This window comes from Fukomys damarensis, unplaced genomic scaffold (genome assembly GCF_012274545.1).
Source record: "Fukomys damarensis isolate Sample0158 unplaced genomic scaffold, DMR_v1.0_HiC HiC_scaffold_8, whole genome shotgun sequence".
NCBI lineage: Eukaryota > Metazoa > Chordata > Mammalia > Rodentia > Bathyergidae > Fukomys > Fukomys damarensis.
Genome location: NW_022900920.1, coordinates 7,448,387 through 7,466,369, shown reverse-complemented (window position 1 = coordinate 7,466,369; position 17,983 = coordinate 7,448,387).

Below are 17,983 nucleotides of genomic sequence, written 5' to 3'. Positions count from 1 at the left end.
GAAATTGTTCCTTTACAAAGTTATTAAGACTAGATATGTATGCATCTGAAATTACAAACTTGCCATGAAAGATAATACAATTGGAATCTTCTATAAACAGACTTGAGTTAACATGGCTTTAATAAAAGTATTGGTTCCCAAGGTGACTTACTCAGCAAATGATAGTTCATTTGGATTTGTCAGTTTGTATGTGTGAGAAAATAAACGTCATCATTTTTATGATCCTATCTGACCTAAAATTCTGCCCTTGGATATAATGAACATCATTTTATATTTGTAATTATTATCATTTGTCTCATTTTTAGATTTGCTGGAGAATGAGAGAGCTAACTTGAAATTTTTAAAAATCCAAGTATGATAAATTAAAATATGTGAATATTAATGTAGACATTATTGTTTCATGATGAAAAAGATCTAAAATGGCCTTGATGGAAGATTTTTATTTATTGAAGCAATTTTGTTTAATAAAATTCAAGATTATACTTACATATAACATGGTTTTATCCTTAGTTATCTTTCCATTACTGAGGCCCTGAGGTTGTCTAACCTATAATTTCTAAAAGAGTGTCTATGATATTAGCCAAGCTCAAGTGCTAACAAGCAAGGCCTATGAATAAAGATAATGTCAATTAAAATTTTATATGCTATAATTGAAATCTATGTATGACATATAGTCATTTAAGCTATTGTTTGCCTCTGTAAGGACAAGTGCTGCTCATGGTACATAAAGCCGCCTTACTGAAAGAGACTGGTGAATCTCTTAAATAAGGGTTTCTCAGACGTTCAGCCTCAATAGTTCACCTAATGTGTATAGTTCATCCATTCTAGATCCTTCTTAAAGATCTATTCCAATCTTAAAATAGCTAAAATTAAAACTGGAAATTCTACTTGACCCAACTTCTTCTAGGTATCTTCCTGAAAGAGTTAAAGACATCATATTACAGTAATAGATGCACATTCATGCTTATAGCAGCACAATTCACACCACAATAGCTAAATCTTGAAAGTGATCTATCTATTCCCATGAGCAGATGAATGGAAAAAGAAAATGTAGTATTTATACACAACGGAGTACCACTGTCATAAAAAGGATAGGCTTGAATCATTTGTTGGTAAGTTAAGGTCATAATATTAAGTGAAATAAATTAGACACATGAGTTTAAATACCCCATGATTTCTCTTAAATATAAATAAAAAGTAAAATAAAAGATAGATTATAGGAAATATGGAGATATTTTCAAATTGGAAAGGGGTCAAGAGATGGACTTTGCGGGAGAGAGAGGAGAAAAAGGGATGAAAAAAGTCTTGAAAAAGAATGACATATGGGCTGGGGATTTAGCTCAGTGGTTCCGCCGCCTGCCTCACATGCACAAGGGCCTTAGTTTGATCCCCAGTACCAAAAAAGAGAAAAAGAGTGACATAGACTTTTTGCAAATTGGAAAGAGACCAAGAGATGGAAGGAGCAGGGAGGGAGGGGTGGAATAGGAGACATACAGAGAATTAAGATGTGTTCGGTACATGCACCAACTCCTCAAAATAAATGTAATCATTATATACTGTAAAAATGTACTCATAAAAATAAAACGTTTTTAAAAAGTGTCTTGTTCTAAAATAAGTAAAAATAGCATTTTATCATTTTCACCAGATAGTGAAAGTGTGCCTTACTGATTATTCCAAATATTTGATCAAACACCAATGTAAAGAGAATGGAGTAGTTTCACAGTAGGCCATCCCTAGAAGGTAAAGTGACCCAATTTAGGAGAATGGGATGGGTGGATTCCTGAAAAACTCCCTATTTATATTAGACCTCAATCTTTGCCTGTGAGATACTAGTGGCTTTTGTGTCTAAAAAGATGCCACATTGTCATTCACAATGAATGACTAAAGTCCTCAGATAGAGCCTCTGATAATAAAAGCATTGATTCTGTCTGGTTTTCCTATAATACTGGATATCTGATCCACCCACTAACCTACAATACAGCCTTCTGCCCTAACTGGTTACAGAGGCCCCACCTGGCCATGCTATGGGGCTCCAGCAGGAGTGCACACTGGCATCTTGCTTTTTGAGTCTTTGCCTGCTATATCAGCTCCACTGAAAAGGGAACCCAGTTAGTCTCTGCCCATGCACTGAAAAGGTGTGTACACAGCAGAACCGATCAATAAGCCACTTTTACACCATTGACCTGTTCCTATGACTTAGACACATCATTCCTCAAATGTGTAGCAACAGGAAACACAAATGTCTCAGACCTAAATAATGACATGTGTTGTTTAAATATTTCATTGTTTCTCTGGCATAAGAAACCAAAAGAATAAATAAGGACCAAGTATATAATAGATACTGGGAAAAGGGAAGAAAATGTTCAAATGGGAAGGGAAACAAGGGAGAGGGGAGGGGGAACAGAAGGAAAGGAAAAAAAGAATAGAAGAAATATAGAAACAAAGCTTTTAGTATACAAGGAGGGGAAAGAGGTTGAAAGAAGGGGAGAGGATTGGGGGAAAAAGAAGAATCAAGATATATTATGTACAGGTACAAATTCCTTGTGATAAATGGGATCATTATATATATCTCAAGTGTACCAATAAAAGTAATTGTAAAAAATAAAAAGTTAGGGGGCCAGGGATTTAGCTCAGTGGTTCCACCGCCTGCTTTGCAAGTGTAAGGTCCTGAGTTTGATCCCTGGTACCAAAATAAATGAATAAATAAAATTTTAGGAGCTTCATCAAAAACTAAATAATAAGGCATGAAGCAAAGATTCACTCCTCAGGGTGCCTCCATACGCTGACTTCTCATACCATAACCTGAAATGCACTTCTTGCAGCACCTTCGAAGCCTTTAAGCACACAGTGAGTGCTGAGAAAGCATTTGCAATTCTATGAAAAACTACTGGTTTATGAATATATATTTTACATTCATGAGATCTATGTGAAAAATACTTCCCATCTCTTTTTTTAAAACATGCTATTCTACCTGTAGATCCATGCAGTTTGGGACCATTCAGTCCCAATGACCCACACCTTGTGTAAATTTCATTCAAGGCCCTCCCACTCAAACCACCTCTGGCTTTCTCCACCATATTAATCCATGCACAGGGCCACACAATTGTATTTTAGATGGACCTAAAAGAAATTAAGAGACTGTCTTTGGTAATTCACTAAGGTTCACCTCTCAAAATGCTATGGAAAAATTCAGAAATAAAATTCACAAATAATATACTGCACCTAAGTTAAACTGTGTATTTAATTGTATGCATTCTGCTCAGTTTGTAAGAGATTTTGGTTGAGGTTTAAAATGTTGACCACATAGAAGAAGAAAGCAGCATAGAAGTCACTAGAGGCCAGGAGAGTGGCTAGGGTGGGGGAGGGGAACAATGGGACCCAAAGTCCAGCCAGAGGGGGGCTAGTTGTGATGTTCCATAGCAATTTAGGGTGACCACAGTCTACAATTACTTACACATTTTAAAATAACTAGAGAAGAAGGTATTGAAGGTTCCCAGAATATAGCAAGTATAATATTTGGGAGATAAAAATGCTAATTACCCTAATGTGATAACTTAACATACATGGAATTATATTATACCCAATAAATAATTACAAATACTGTTAATTAAAATGAAATTAAAAATAAAGAAATTATTATTAAAATGAAAGGATATTGCTGGAGAAGTTTATCAGAGCTGGAAGGACTTATGCAAAATCACACACTCATTTCCACAGGTCTTAGCAAATGCATTAAGAGAATGAGTCTTAGCTGAGTATGGTGGTGCACACCAGTAATTCCAGCACTGTAGAGGTTGGGACAGAGGAAAGGCAAGTTTGAGCTTAGCCTGGGTCACTTAGCAAGATCCTGTCTCAAAATAAAAGATGAAAAGTCCTGAGGATGTTGTTCAGTTGAGAAGCCCTGAGTTTAATAACCAGTGTTGGGGAAAAATACTGATTTTTCTGGGATCATGTCATACCACACAAAATATGGCACCTTGTCCTTTGAGAAAACTGCAGGAATAGGAAACTCAATCTCATTTTCCCTAGAGTGCCAATGGGTTACCTTATTTCTTTAGGTTTTCCTTTCCCTGTGGGAGGGCTTGCGCCATGTAAAATTTATATTTTAAAAATGCATGTGCTACACCGCCTGCCTCACAAATGCAAGGACCTGAGTTCAATCCCTGGTACAAAAAAAAAATGCATATGCTAGAAAGAGACTTTTTTCACTTATTCTTTCACCATAATCTGGGATTTCATGGTTGATGCTGGCTGTATTTGAGATAAGCATCATCATTTGAAAGAAATTTTGGATTATCTCAGTATGCATATACAGGGATAATCTGTATTATTTCTGCAATAATTCTACAAATGTAAAAACCACTCTAAAATTTAAATTTTATTTTTTAAAAGTCAAAATATTGCTGGAAAAAAGCCAACATAGCATCAGTGATATGTTGGGAATTTCCAGCAATCTACATTATGCATAATTAAATTTCCCAAGAGTGAATAGAAGAATGAGGAGGGGTAAGTATGAAGATTTTACATGGCAGAAAGTTATCAAACTTGATGCTGAAAGCAACCTATAAATTCAAGAGGCTTAATAAAAGCTAAATATTATAATTGAGGCAAAACTACTTCTAGGCGTATCATAGTTAAAATGGTGAAAACTACAAAGAAAAAATCTAAAAACAAGTAAAAGAAAAATACATGTCATATGTGTAACAGTGACAAGAATAGGGGACAACTTCTCATGCAAAACAAAGCATGCAACAGGACAATGAATCAATGTTTTAAAGCCTGAAAATAAATCCTACCAAACTAGAATTCCATATCCTGCCAAGCACATGAAGACAAAGATGAAGAAGGGGACGGGAGGAGAAGAAATGGAAGCAGAAGGAGAAGGAAAAGAAATGAAGAAATTTTCCAAATTTTAGAGCAGAGAAAATTTTGGCCCCCAGACTTGTGTGACAAAACAAGCAGAAGGAAGCCTTAGCTGAAAAGAAATAAGAGCAGCCAGAAGCTCAGACTGCAGAGACAAATGAAGAGCACCAAATCTCGGTATGTAGACCAACATTTTTCTTTTCTCTTGATTACTTGAAAGACAAATAGCTTTTACAAATTAATAGCCATGAGTAGCAGCTTTATAACTCATTGAAGTGAAAAGCAGACAATAAGATCACAGAGGATCAGGAGAAATGGAAGAACTATGCTATATAATGTGTGTATTTGATGCCAAGAGATCGAATAGTAGCTTCTCATAGGTTATGATAAGCTATGGATGAATATTGGCCTTACAATGACTAAAATACAAAAGAGGATTTATTCAAATTAGGATGCTATATAAAATGGAATACAATAAAAATAGTTTATAGTCCTAAAGAAAGCAAGCAAAGAAGCAACAAAGTACCAAAGAGTAAATGGCATGAATAGAAAAAATGAGCAAGATGGTAAACCTAGAACAAAACAGATTAGTAATTACTCCAAATGCAAATGATCTAAGCACTCCAAATAAAAGCCAAGTATACAAACTGGATTTTAAAAAACAAACAAATAGAAGCCAAGGATTTAAATGAAAAGAGAGAGAGAGAGGTTAAAACCTAAGGGCTGGAAAGGAAGCAGCAGGCAGCACAAACACAGGACCCAGCTGTGGTGTGTTAACAAAGGCAAAGTGGACGTCAGGGCAGAATATGCCCCTAGATGCACAGAGGGCACCTCCTGGATAATAAAGGACCAACTCGTGAAGAATACATAATAATCTCAAAGTACATATTCCTAATAACTAAACCTCAAATACAGAAGCAAACCCAGACAAATCTGCAAACAACAGGACAAGTAAGAAAAACATGATTAAAGATACAAAAGATTTAACCAACAACTTAACCTCGCTGACATTTTCTTAAGTGCAATAGCCACATGGGATGCATTCAGTATGGTATCATGTGGTGCCACAGGCACAGAGTTTCAAAGCAAGTGAGCCGACCTAGTCCATGAGGATCAAAACCCATGCAGAGGTTGTTCCCAGAGTCGGTGGTGAGAATGGGCCTGGAGGAAACAAGAATTTTTCTGAGTAATGGAAATGTTCGTATTGAGATTGGGCTATGGCTTACACAATCAACCCTACTCATAAAAGCTCATTAACTGTGCATTTAAAATTAACCACTTAACTTTATGTAAGTGATAATATACACACAATATATTGGGACGGGAAGATTTACAATATAATACAGCACAGCGTAGTATACCATAATACACAACTGGATGAGAGTTTCTGAAACTACACACTCAGAGTCTAATTATTCTCAGCCTTTCACATTACAGCCACTGTCCCCACACTCTTCAAACAGCGCTGTCCTGTGATGTCAGCAGGCTTGTGGATGTAGCACATCTTGAGAATAATAAACCAGGGAACTATAAGTGGGTCCTGGACTTCAATGTGGCATCCAGCCCAAAGCAGTAAGCTGATCTGACTTCCATGTGGAGAATGTTGCTGCCCAGAGCTGACTCACCAGCCTTCTGCCTCCCACCATTCCATCTTTGAGGTAAAAGCACAGCAGCCTGCCAGTCAGCCTCCCTCTGACCACCATTCTGTACAGCTTGGGACCAACTAATCAAACACCTGTGACTGCCACCTGGCATGCAGCTAGTGTGAGATGCTACAGATTGGGAAAAAAGTTGAGAAGGGAAGGGAAAGTTTCACCTTCAAGGAGATACCAGAATATTTTTTGTTAACTGAAAATCCATTTAGCAATAACAGAAGGAGAGCTATCTTTGAAAGCCTAGTCCTAGAAAGGCAGGAGGACAAGGAATGGTATTGCCTCTACTTCACCTAAAGTAGCAAGCCAAGAGCTCTGCTATCCCGTATCTTGTCACCTCTAAGAACTTGGCTCACATCACCTCTAGGGGTCTTTGAAGAAGGGGAAAAGCAAAGGTCACTTTGGAACCCACTGATAGATGGAAACAGCATCAATGATGGCTAGCGGCTGAAGCTGAGCTAGGCCTGGACTGGCTGCTCTCACGGCCCACCAGGATGCTTGATGGCAGCCCAAGACTAACACCTCTGTCACTGGAGCTTGGACTCCGTGGGAAGATGACCTAAGCTGTTTCCTCACTGGCACTCATAGATAGCAGAAAGAAGCCTCAACTTCCATCGGTATTTGTTGGATGGACCACAGTTCTGTTCTATCTTGCCAGCATCTCTAAGAAATGCACTTCCCCTGGCTCCTGTGGTGCTAGACGTTGCCTTGCTGCCTCTAGGTCATGACTGTCCACTGAGACGGGTCTCCCAGACAGGATCTGTTTGGTGGGCTTAGGCAGTGTCAGAGACTGAAGATGTCTCTTTAAAGAAGGTGTCTTGGACTCAGCCACAGCAAGGTGTACAGAGTCTCAGCAAGGGAACTGGGGTCATGGTGGCAGAGGCTAACTGCTGACTACACCAAGGTGATCACTGTCGCCACTGCTGCAGTACCTTGTCTTTGCCTGTGAAATCACCATTACATCCTGGTGGAGAGGTTTGTGGCTGGTACCCTGCTTCTGTCTGCATTTTTCCTATTACCTGTTCAGTTATGATCACTGGAACCTGGAAGTTAGTCGAATCTCCAGCAGCACTGATAGTCTTCTCCAGCTCTGGGGATGTTTCTCTATGAAATAAACACACCCAGGGCAGGCCCTGAAGTGCAAGGTAGAGTCTACAATTCACAAGAAAGCTTGGCCCAGCTATCCTGGCCATTACTGATGCCTCTGGGACAGTTTCCCAGTAAAGTGCAGGAAACAGGCATTCCTTATCTAAAATTCAGCCCAAGTCCTTGCCATGCCATAGAATAAATAACTGGTTTCTGGCATGCAGAAAGTGAAAAAATTTGTTGGATTATTTTTCCGTGCAATATCACTGTATAAACCGTCTTTAAAGAAGCCTGATTAGAACAACATGTGAGAACAAGCATTTGGGAAGCAGCACACTGGAGAGAGATAAGTTTAGACCAATGAATGTCAGGGCCATAGGTAGCCTGGAGGACTTTTTCCACAGAGCCACTCATTCAGGACACATGTGGTGAGCTGAGGCACAAGGATGCCCTCGATATAACCCAGTAACTTGGAATGTGACTTTGCTTGGAGAAAAGTTCTATATAGATATAATGAAGCTAACGATCCCCTATTGAGATAAACATGAATCACACAAGGACCTTAATTTCTTTTAAGAGCCAGAAGAGAGAGAGGTCAAGTGAGAATGGAGGCAGAGATGAGGGCATCTGAAGCCACCAGAAGCCAGAAGAGACAGGAAGGACCCCCTGAAGAGCATTTAGAGCGGGCCTGGGTCTGCTGAGTCCTTAGTGCAGATGTCCAGCCACCAGAACCAGGAAGGACTACATTTCTGCTCTTCCAAGCTCCCTTAAGGTACCCAGGGCTGAGTCCCCTAATCTGTGGGGTGGTTTGAGGGCCGAGTAGCCCATGGATGTGCAGGACTAAAGCAATGTTTCAGAGTCCTTCACCCTCCCTCCTTACTTTTAATTTTTCTTTTTTTATTAGTACATGCTTGCTTATAAAATGTTTACACTCCTTACATAGAGTGTTTACATGTATATAACACATCTTACCTCCTTTTTTCATCCCTTTTCCCTCCTCTCTTTTCCTCCTCCTTCCATCTTCTGACCCTACTTCCTACTAAGAAAGATCCATCTCCCTATTGCCTATCATACATCTTTTACCTTGCTCTTTATTTATAACTTTGGCTCCTCATATAAGAGAAACCATGTGATATTTAAGGTTCCTTGCCAAGCACCTGTGGCCCCAAACCCTAGCATCAGAGCCCTACTCACCTTCTCTCTCCCTCTCCTTCAGACTTTTGTGTTTGTGTTTGAGGAGCAGGGCACCTCAGAGACCTGCCATACATCCTGAGTGTGCTATGCTGAAAGGCAGGGGCAAGAGCAAGACTGTGTCTAGAAGGGGCTGCAGTACATTGCCAGAGGCTATTTCTTTCCTGCCATCACTGGTGCCTTTCCTCAGCTCAGGATGGTGGTTCTGAAAAGTACAGCCTGAGATGCACCCAGCGTAGAGACCAGGAAGAACCAGCCAGACTGAGGCTCCCACCAGAGGACATCCTCCAGATTGAGTCTTGGGAGCAGAGGGAAGAACCTGCCATGGCCATTAGTCAGGTAGACAGTCTATCCCTGGAACCCCTGCCACAGTTGTCCCTTGTCTCCCTCCCCAGATCTGTGGCTTCAGCTTGTCACAGGCAGAAGAATGTGGGATCCGGATCCACTTCCCGTATAGCTTAGCTAAGTGAGCGCGACAGTTCAGCCCACTGCAAACATTTACTTTCAGAGAAAAATATGAACTCATTTAAATCCTAAGTGCAGCCTGTTGTTCTTCACTGTAATGTAATTTTCCTTTTGCAGCTTTTTAACCCAATTTAGGAGTCATTTAGACCAGTTGGGCTTTCAAATTTGAGGCTGGTCAGAGAGCCAATAGAATGATCATTTCATCTGCTCATATTCTGAATTCATTGGCGCAATCGGGACAGCCACTGCCTTTCCATAATCTGATCAATGAAATCCTGCTGGGAGAGAGACCGTGTTTTTAAAAGTAATTGTTTAAATGAGGTTGATATTTTTATTGCAAAAATACATCACAACATGCTTTAAGGTTAAATTTTAGCTCAGGAGCCACATGCATTATTCAAGTGATATATGGTGAAGCTAATGACAAACACTGTTGTCTTTTAAATAATCTAATAAAGAGCCGGTTAACGTATGGGGAGATACCAATTGGGTACACACAATCAAAGTGATGTGTTCATTTGATGTAATAAGTTGGGTTCTGTCGGATGTCATTTTTTTCCTAATCTGGTGCCAGTGGCACCCTTCTCTTCTATCTCTAGCTTCCTTGCAGGCTCTATGACAGCTTAGAACGTGAGTAAAAATACTTTCTGGGCCTTGCCTTTGGAGACCTCCCTTCATTGGCTCCACCTGCACAGGTCAGCCCAGACCTATATTTAGAAGAAGCATTGCATCACTTCTTGGTCTTTTGGTTAAGATCAAGCATAGAATGAGCACTGCTTCCAGCAGGAAGTCCAGCCGATGAGCCTTAGATGTTATACAGCAGAAAATGTCTACAAAGCACAGAACATTTCAGGCCACAGGTGGAAGGGAGAGGGCCAGAGGAGTTCCCCTAGCCAAGGCATGGAGGAAGAGAATCAGGGGAGTCCCATTCCCCATTTGTGCTCCTGGAGGTGCTCTAAGTAGAGGAGGTATGAAGCTCAAGGAAGACTTCAAATGTTGGGTCTCGATTCCCTGGGAGCCCCATCCCCAGTGATGTGTCCTTCTGGCTGGTCCCATCACCTGTGGGAGGGTCAGTCTTATTACCTACTTCAAAGGGCTCAGAGCCACTTCTGGCTGGCAGAAGAGTTACTAGAAAGCACAGATGGGCACCTGAGGAGCTGGGGAGATGCTTTATGCTTCTCTTCTGCCCCACTCTCCTGTCCACAAATTCCTTCAAGGGCCATTCCGTGTTTGCACCTTCTCTGTTTAGTAGCACTCTACCCTTCTCTGGGCCGATGTGCTGTGCCCACAAAATATTATGGAAAAAGTAGCGGGGCCATGCCAGAGAAAGGATGTCCCAGCAGAGGGCCCAGTCTGGGAAGCCTGTCTTTACCTCCTTTCTCCATGTGATGAAAAAGAGACCAGGATGGGAGTTTGATTTCTTAGGGTTCTTGCAGATCCCATGAGAAAAATGCACTCATTTGAGGGGCTCAGTTTGAGCAACAAAGCAAAACTCCACGGCCTGGCTGCCAGGCTTCAACACCAACTGCACCTTCTCAGTGTCTCATCTGGGCCAATCGCTTTGCTTCCTGTGTCTTGCTTGGTTTTTCCATGGCAAAGTGGTGGCGCCATCTGCTTCACAGGGTTACAGTGAGAACAAGCCAAGTTATGCACATAACACATATCCAGTGGTTTCTGCACATGGTTAAGTGTCCAACAAATATTAGGCATGAGTTTGATTGTACATTTTTCTTCCATCCAGCCCCATAGCCCTTCCCACCTCACTGTACCTGCTTTTCTGTCTACATGGGGTGCCCTCCTCATAGGAATTGGCATGGCTGCTCCCCACTCTGTTCATGTCTTCGCCCTAACATGGCCTTCTCAGTAAGGTGTCTCCTCTGACCCCAGAGTGAACCCTCCAATTTTGTTTTTGTTTATTTATTTATTCTACATAGGACTTATGAATATATGACACAAATAATATCTCTTATTTAGAATAAAGCAAAAACACACTTCTAAAAACATGTTTCTTATGCCGAAGAGGTCAACACTTAAAATTGGGTTATTGAAAAACAAAACATATAAAGCATGTGTCAAAATTTGTAAGACTGAATTGACACTGAATTGGAGGAAGTTCATATTTTAATGCTTCTACTACTTTTAAATGTGAATAAAATTAAGTATTTATTTCAAAATTCTAGAAAAATAAATAAAATGCATGCAAATAAAATAGCACAAACTAATAAAGACAGAATTAAATGAAGTATAAGGATTTATGAAGCTAAGAGCTAAGCAATAAAAATAAAACTTTCCAAATTTAATAATTAGAAAGTGGGAGCAACATAAAAAAGAGCATAAAAAAAGAATTTACCCAAGTTGAAACACTTGTAAATGTTTATGATCTTAAAAGTCTTGATGAAAAGCTTTGTTTCTCAGGAATAAATGAATTTTGATCAATGACAATAATCTCTGAAGAAGGGGTGGACACCAAAAGTTGGATGGGACTGGAAAACTTGGCAGGCACTGGCCAGTGGGCCTGGGTAACACTGTTCACTCAAAAGTGAATAATGAAAAAGGAACAAATTGTGTTTGTGATCTTTCCAGAACCTTTCCCAATTTAACATATGAAACTAACATAGGAATTAGTACAGTACTAGAAAAAAGATAGAAAAGAACACTATTTTCCAGTGATACTGTTTTAGATACAAAATCCTAAATAATGCAAGCACACATGTGAGTGCACATGCACACACACACACACACACACACACACACACACACAGATATCATGGTTAAATAAGATTCACTAAAGGGCTGCAGGAATTGTCACACACAGGGAAACATGTAAATATAATTCATCCTATCTGAAAGTTAAAACTCTAAAAGTTGTTTCCTCAAATTGCCAAGAAAGCATCTGATAAATTATAGCTTTCATTTTTTTTAAAGTTCAGGATAAACTAAGTATGGAAAAAAACTTTCTTAACATGACAAAATGTACTCATCTCAAACTGGATAGCAGCATCATACTTAATTTCAGTCACTACAGACAATTAAAACCTGGAATGAGGCATGGGAGCTTGTTATTATTGAATTTCAAAAATGCTGAAAATACAGTCTAGTGCAATATACCAAACATATGAGGAGTATAAATCAAATGACAGGTAGAAATTTGGTTATTTAAAGAAAGGGTGCTTATCTTATATGTTTCACAAAAACACATAGAAAATCTACAAAAATCATAATTCTTGCATACTAATAGCAAACAAAAAATAATGAAAACCAAAACTACACTGATGTTCCATCTCACCCCCATCAGAATAGCTATCACCAAGAGTACAGAAATAACAGGTGCTAGCAAGGATGTGGGGGAAACCCTTATACATTGCTGCTGGGAAAGTCTCTATGGAAAGCAACATGGAGATTCCTCAAAAAACTAAAATTAGAACTATGTGACCCAGCTCCACCACTCCTCTGAATATAACCTAAACAAATCAAAATCAACATGCAATACTGACACCTCCACACCCATGTTTATTGCGGCACAATTCACATTAGCCAAGATATGGAACCAGGCTAACCAGGATGGGTACCCATGAACGAATGAATGAATGAAGAAGATGGGTGTCTATGCACAGTGGAGGATTACTTAGCCATAAAGAACAAAACCATGCCATTTACAGGAAAGTGGATGGAACTGGAGATCATTACGTTAAGTGAAATACACCAGATTCAAAAGGACAAGAATCACATGTTGTATCTTATATATGCAATCTGAAATACAGTTCGTCATGAAACTAGAAGGGAGACTGCGAGAGAAAAGGAAGGGAATGGAGGAAGAGGAGGAGAAGGTAAGGAAAGGAGAATAAAGTCAAGGTGTGTTTTGTTCGTGTGTAAAAATGCAATAATAAAACCCACTATTCTGTATTATTACTATGTGCTAATAAAAAATAATAAATCGCCACTTTCCACCAAAATGCATTAACAATGGCTAAAACAAATTATAAATATATACATATTTATATGTGTGTGTGTGTGTGTATAGTCTTTACTTGTGGGAAAATGGAATATATTTACATATTTAAATGCCAGTATAAATGATTCATTAAGTTCACTTTTCTGTGTTGATCAACTGTTCAAAGTTGTATATATATAGAGAGAGAGACAGAGAGAGAGAGAGAGACAGCAAGAGAGTGGGAGAGTCATACAACATTAAATTAAAAAGAATGTTTAAAACTATATAATATGATACTTTCCTCTGTCCCTTTTGTAACGGTAAGGACATAAGCCAAATACTGACAATGATGGTGACTGGAGGTCCCTTCTCTTTGCTTATCATTAGCATGAAGCATGTGTCTCTTCTAGAATTAAAAATAGTCTTAGATGAAGAAGACCAATATGCCTAGGCTATAAAAGTTTATATAAGAAATACTAACGTAGGAAGAAAGAAGATGATGCTGCACCTAAAATTTTATCTGGCTTTCAAATTATTTATAGCAGCACTTTTGTATATAATGTTGGTTTTATGTGGTCTTGTTTCATTTGGATTCTTTAATAAAAGAGGTACAAATAAGCAGAGAAGAGAAACATCCATCTCAGTGAGTGTGCAGGACCACAGAGTCCCCTGCAGTTGAGCCCCCGCTGAGGTTTGGTGGCACAGGACGTGGCTGCAGGCCACTGCCCAGGGCCAGCCCAAGAAGCTCACAGACTGCATCTCTTGTCTTGTTCTTAAGAAGAAGAAGACTACTTAATACCAAAAGTTCTGTGCTTTTCCCTCTTCTCCTGTTTCAGGGTGGTTCTTCCAAGTACCTGACCCCTCCAAGCCCTGGTGGAGACAGTTCTACTTGTCCTTGGCTGGAGATCTCATCTCTCTGGTCCACTCCTGGTGCATTGCTGGGAGGAGTGGTCCTTCATTCCCGAGGTCATTCCTCAGCACTTCATTGTTGGTATGGTAGTGACTGGTGCATCAGTCTTCTGTGAGAGTTGGAGAAAAACACATCATAAAGCCAGGTTGGGTTTGTTTTGTTGTTTTTTCTATTTATTTTAATTGATGCTATCTTCACCTGTTCCTCATATTGAGACAATGAAGGTGTTTGCAAAAAGTAAAAACTCTTAAGGCCCTTAAAGACTGAGTAGTACAAGAACCCATATCCCTATCCTGGCAGAACGACAAGGCCACGTTGCAGCATCTCAGGTGAGCAATCTGTGGAGAAATGTGCAGTGGCCCCACCTACACCCTAGAAATTTTTGGAAAATGTAAACATTTGTATAGTAAAATCTAATCCATTTTTAAATTGTTTAGAGTAAGTGTTACCCGCATTGTAAGTGTATATGATGTTTATGTGCTCTTACCTCTTCATCTTCTTGCTTGTTCACATTTCCTGTAAGAAGCGAGAGGAAACCCAAACCTAGACTTCTCCTTCCAGAAGCCCAGAAGATGTTTCTTTCCCACAGCAGATGTCCTTGTCCCACAAGAGTAAACACTGTTAGCCCTATAGAGCACTGGCCAACTGACTACTGTTCGTGTTCAGGTCACACGTCTTACAAAGGAAAGTTCTAATCACCCAGCAAAATATGCAGAGTAGCCTCTAATTCCTTGGCACAGACAGACAAGAGAGAAACTGTGATGGAATTTTGGGGACCATAAAGATGCATGGAGTTGAGATTCCTGATCAAGCCCTCCCTACAGGTGAAGGTCTGCTCCACTTCACTGCTCAGGACCCAAGAAGACACATGAACCAGAGGCATGTGATGGGTATTTGGAAAATCTGTGTTTAAATAAGAATGATCTGTCTTTGCACCAAATAAATGTGTATCTTTAAAAATGTGTATCTAGTTCTCTGACACAGGGACAGGAAATATTTTCAATTTAATGGAAAGTTATCCAGGACTCAAGGAAACATGTAGGCTATAATAGAATACACCTCATGGAGATTGCAGGTAGGCCAGAAACCAGGTGAGTTCATAGCACGCTCAGCATGAACTCTGTTGTTATTGCTATTGTCATTATCTTTGTTGTCATTATTATTACTGGAATTTCTATCAACAAAGGATAATCAACCTATTTATATTTCTAAGCCCAGGACCAGCTGGAAAAGGCCCTCAGCAAATTCTGAAATCAATTAACAAAAGAACGCTTGGCTACCCAACCAGGGACCCAGTGTTTCAAAGTCTGTTATATAGAATTGCAAGCTCTACACACCACACTAGGTCTGGATTATTAATAGATATCTAATGAAAACAAAAGATATTTTAGGATCAGGTGCATTTTAAAATGTACAAAGATGCACAAAACTTGAGGATTTTAAAGATTCCTCAGAGAGGAATTCCTCTGAGGGAGCCCTCAGAGGAGAGAGACCTGATTAATGTTTTGCCCAGTCTATCCTTCTTAAAGATTGGTGAGATATACAAGTTTGGAAAATGTTCATAAAAATTGGTAGTTACTACTGAAAAACAGTAACTGATAAACTGAAGAATCAGAAATATATAGATGAGGGGAAGCAACACCCAGAGAAGTCCCCACCATCTCCTGGCTCCAGAGCCTTTCCAGAGAGGTGGAATGTTTGGAGAAGGGTGGTGGAGGCAGGAAGCTCCTATAAGTTTTCATGACCCATGAACCCACATAGGGTCAAAGGCATAAGACTAGAGCTTCCCAAAGTCAGAGGAGCAAAGACCCTTGAATACACTCCTTACTGTCCTTGGCCAACAGGCACTGAGCACAGATGCTACAAAACGGCACCGTGGAGGCAAGAACCACAAGAAATTCTTTCCACAGCCCTCCCTTCCAACCTGCCAATTTTGCATATGAAAAGTGAAGCCAATTTCTAAATATAGTTTTTGAACATCTTTTTTACACAATAGCATGTGTTTCTTTGTTGTTGTTTTTTTGTTTTGGAACAAGAAGGCACTGCAATGGAAGAAAACACACAAAGTCACCATTCTTAGAAGTGCATCAGTCTGCCATTGGTTAAGCAGCCGTGCCCTGCATGTGGAGGAGCCACAGAAAGGAGAGTATCTTCACATAGCTCCAATGCTAAGCATCTCCTCTATTCCACACTGCTGGAGCACCCCAAGCTGTCTGTATAAATTAAAATCAAAGGGCATATCAGGCCCATTGAAAAATAGCATGTTCCATGCAATTACTTCTTTCCCATAGTCACAGCTATGAATACTCTTAGGAGTAGCCAGAGTCCTTAGAAATTTGCCTGGAAGGTTGGGGCAGTTACTCAGAACTGCACAGATAACTTCAAATGGATGTCACTTCAAAGTGAAAATCACATCCCTAGCCTTGGTGTGGAATGCTCTGAAACTTCATGAGTCTCATAAAATTGTCTAAGTCAAGGGCCTCTTCTGGGTCCTTCTGCTCAGTCCCCTCTGATCCCCACCCCACCAGAAATCCCCTCCACAAAGGGCTTCTCACTGCTGCAGACATGCTAGCAAGAATCACTGTGTCTTTCTGCAGATCAGAAGAAAGGGTTACTCCTGTGCTGCTACTCAGTACCTCAGAGCCATCTAACTTTCTGCTCTGCAAGTCCATGTGTTCCTTCAACTCCAGTCTCCTTCCAGAATTCACTCAGGCTGGTCTCTCAAATGGACATGAACTTGACCCCTCTTCTCCATCATTGTCAATAAGTCTTTATGTCCTCATCAATATCTTTAATATTTTTAAAATTATCTTTAAATCCTCAATATTAAAGAATAAAAGATCCAAAATTGCACACACAGCTACATTTTTGATAGAATAAAGAGGTGTTTGTGGTGTGTGCACCTACTTGCACGTGTACACACACCCACACACATATGGTGATCTACACACGTTGGTCCATAGCCCGGATGTGCAGGAGCCCACTATCACCAATGATTCCTTGTCTGAACCCCAACGCAGAAGGAAGGAAAGGCTGTTTCCATCCTCACTGGGATTCTCCACAGATCCAGGAAGCTCTTTCTGATCTAGGGAAAACACTTCCCTTCATGGTTTGTCAAGTTTTCCTCATCTCCAGAGGCTTTGGTCTGCTGGCTGTTTGATCTTTCCTTAGGTGTCTGCCCATTCTGGATACTTTTTCCCTTTCAAACAACATTATGAAGATACCGCATATAGGGCAGCAGGCCATTTCCAATGTTGCTATTGTTTCACTCAACCAGAGCTCCCTTCCTTTCCTCTTATTCTTCCTCACATGTATCTTCAAGTGCACCTATGTTACTCCCTGATTTCATTTGTGAATGTCCTGGCATGGTTTCCTGGGTTTAGACCTTTCTTGAATTCTGTACTTTACCTGTATTAGTGCCTTTCTCCCTTCTCTAGGGCACCATATTAAATACCTTCTGAGAGTCATCATCCTCCCTAAGTTGTCCATAGTATCTGACCTCAGTCCCACCATGTGCTCCAAGTTTTCTTAAGGTAGCTCAGATCCTCAGCCATTGTACTCTCTGATGTGATGAGCTGCAAACCTCAGATCTACCAAGAGTAATGAATATATCAAGTAGAGCCATGGGAGCCTGGGAAACATAAAGTCCAACAGGGCAAGTGCCTTTGTCTGCTTGGTCTTTGCTGAGAACACATTGTAGGCAGAAACCATGGAAGCTTTGTTCCTGGAAAGATAGGTTAGCAGGTTCTGGGAGAGGGGAAGGGCCCTGCCCTGTCTCGGTGCACCCTTGTACTCTTTGATCTGACAAGAAGGCAGGCAGCATAGCCCTGGGTTGCCTGGAGGTCTGCACATCTGTGTGTTCCCTTCTGTGATTCCTTATGTCCT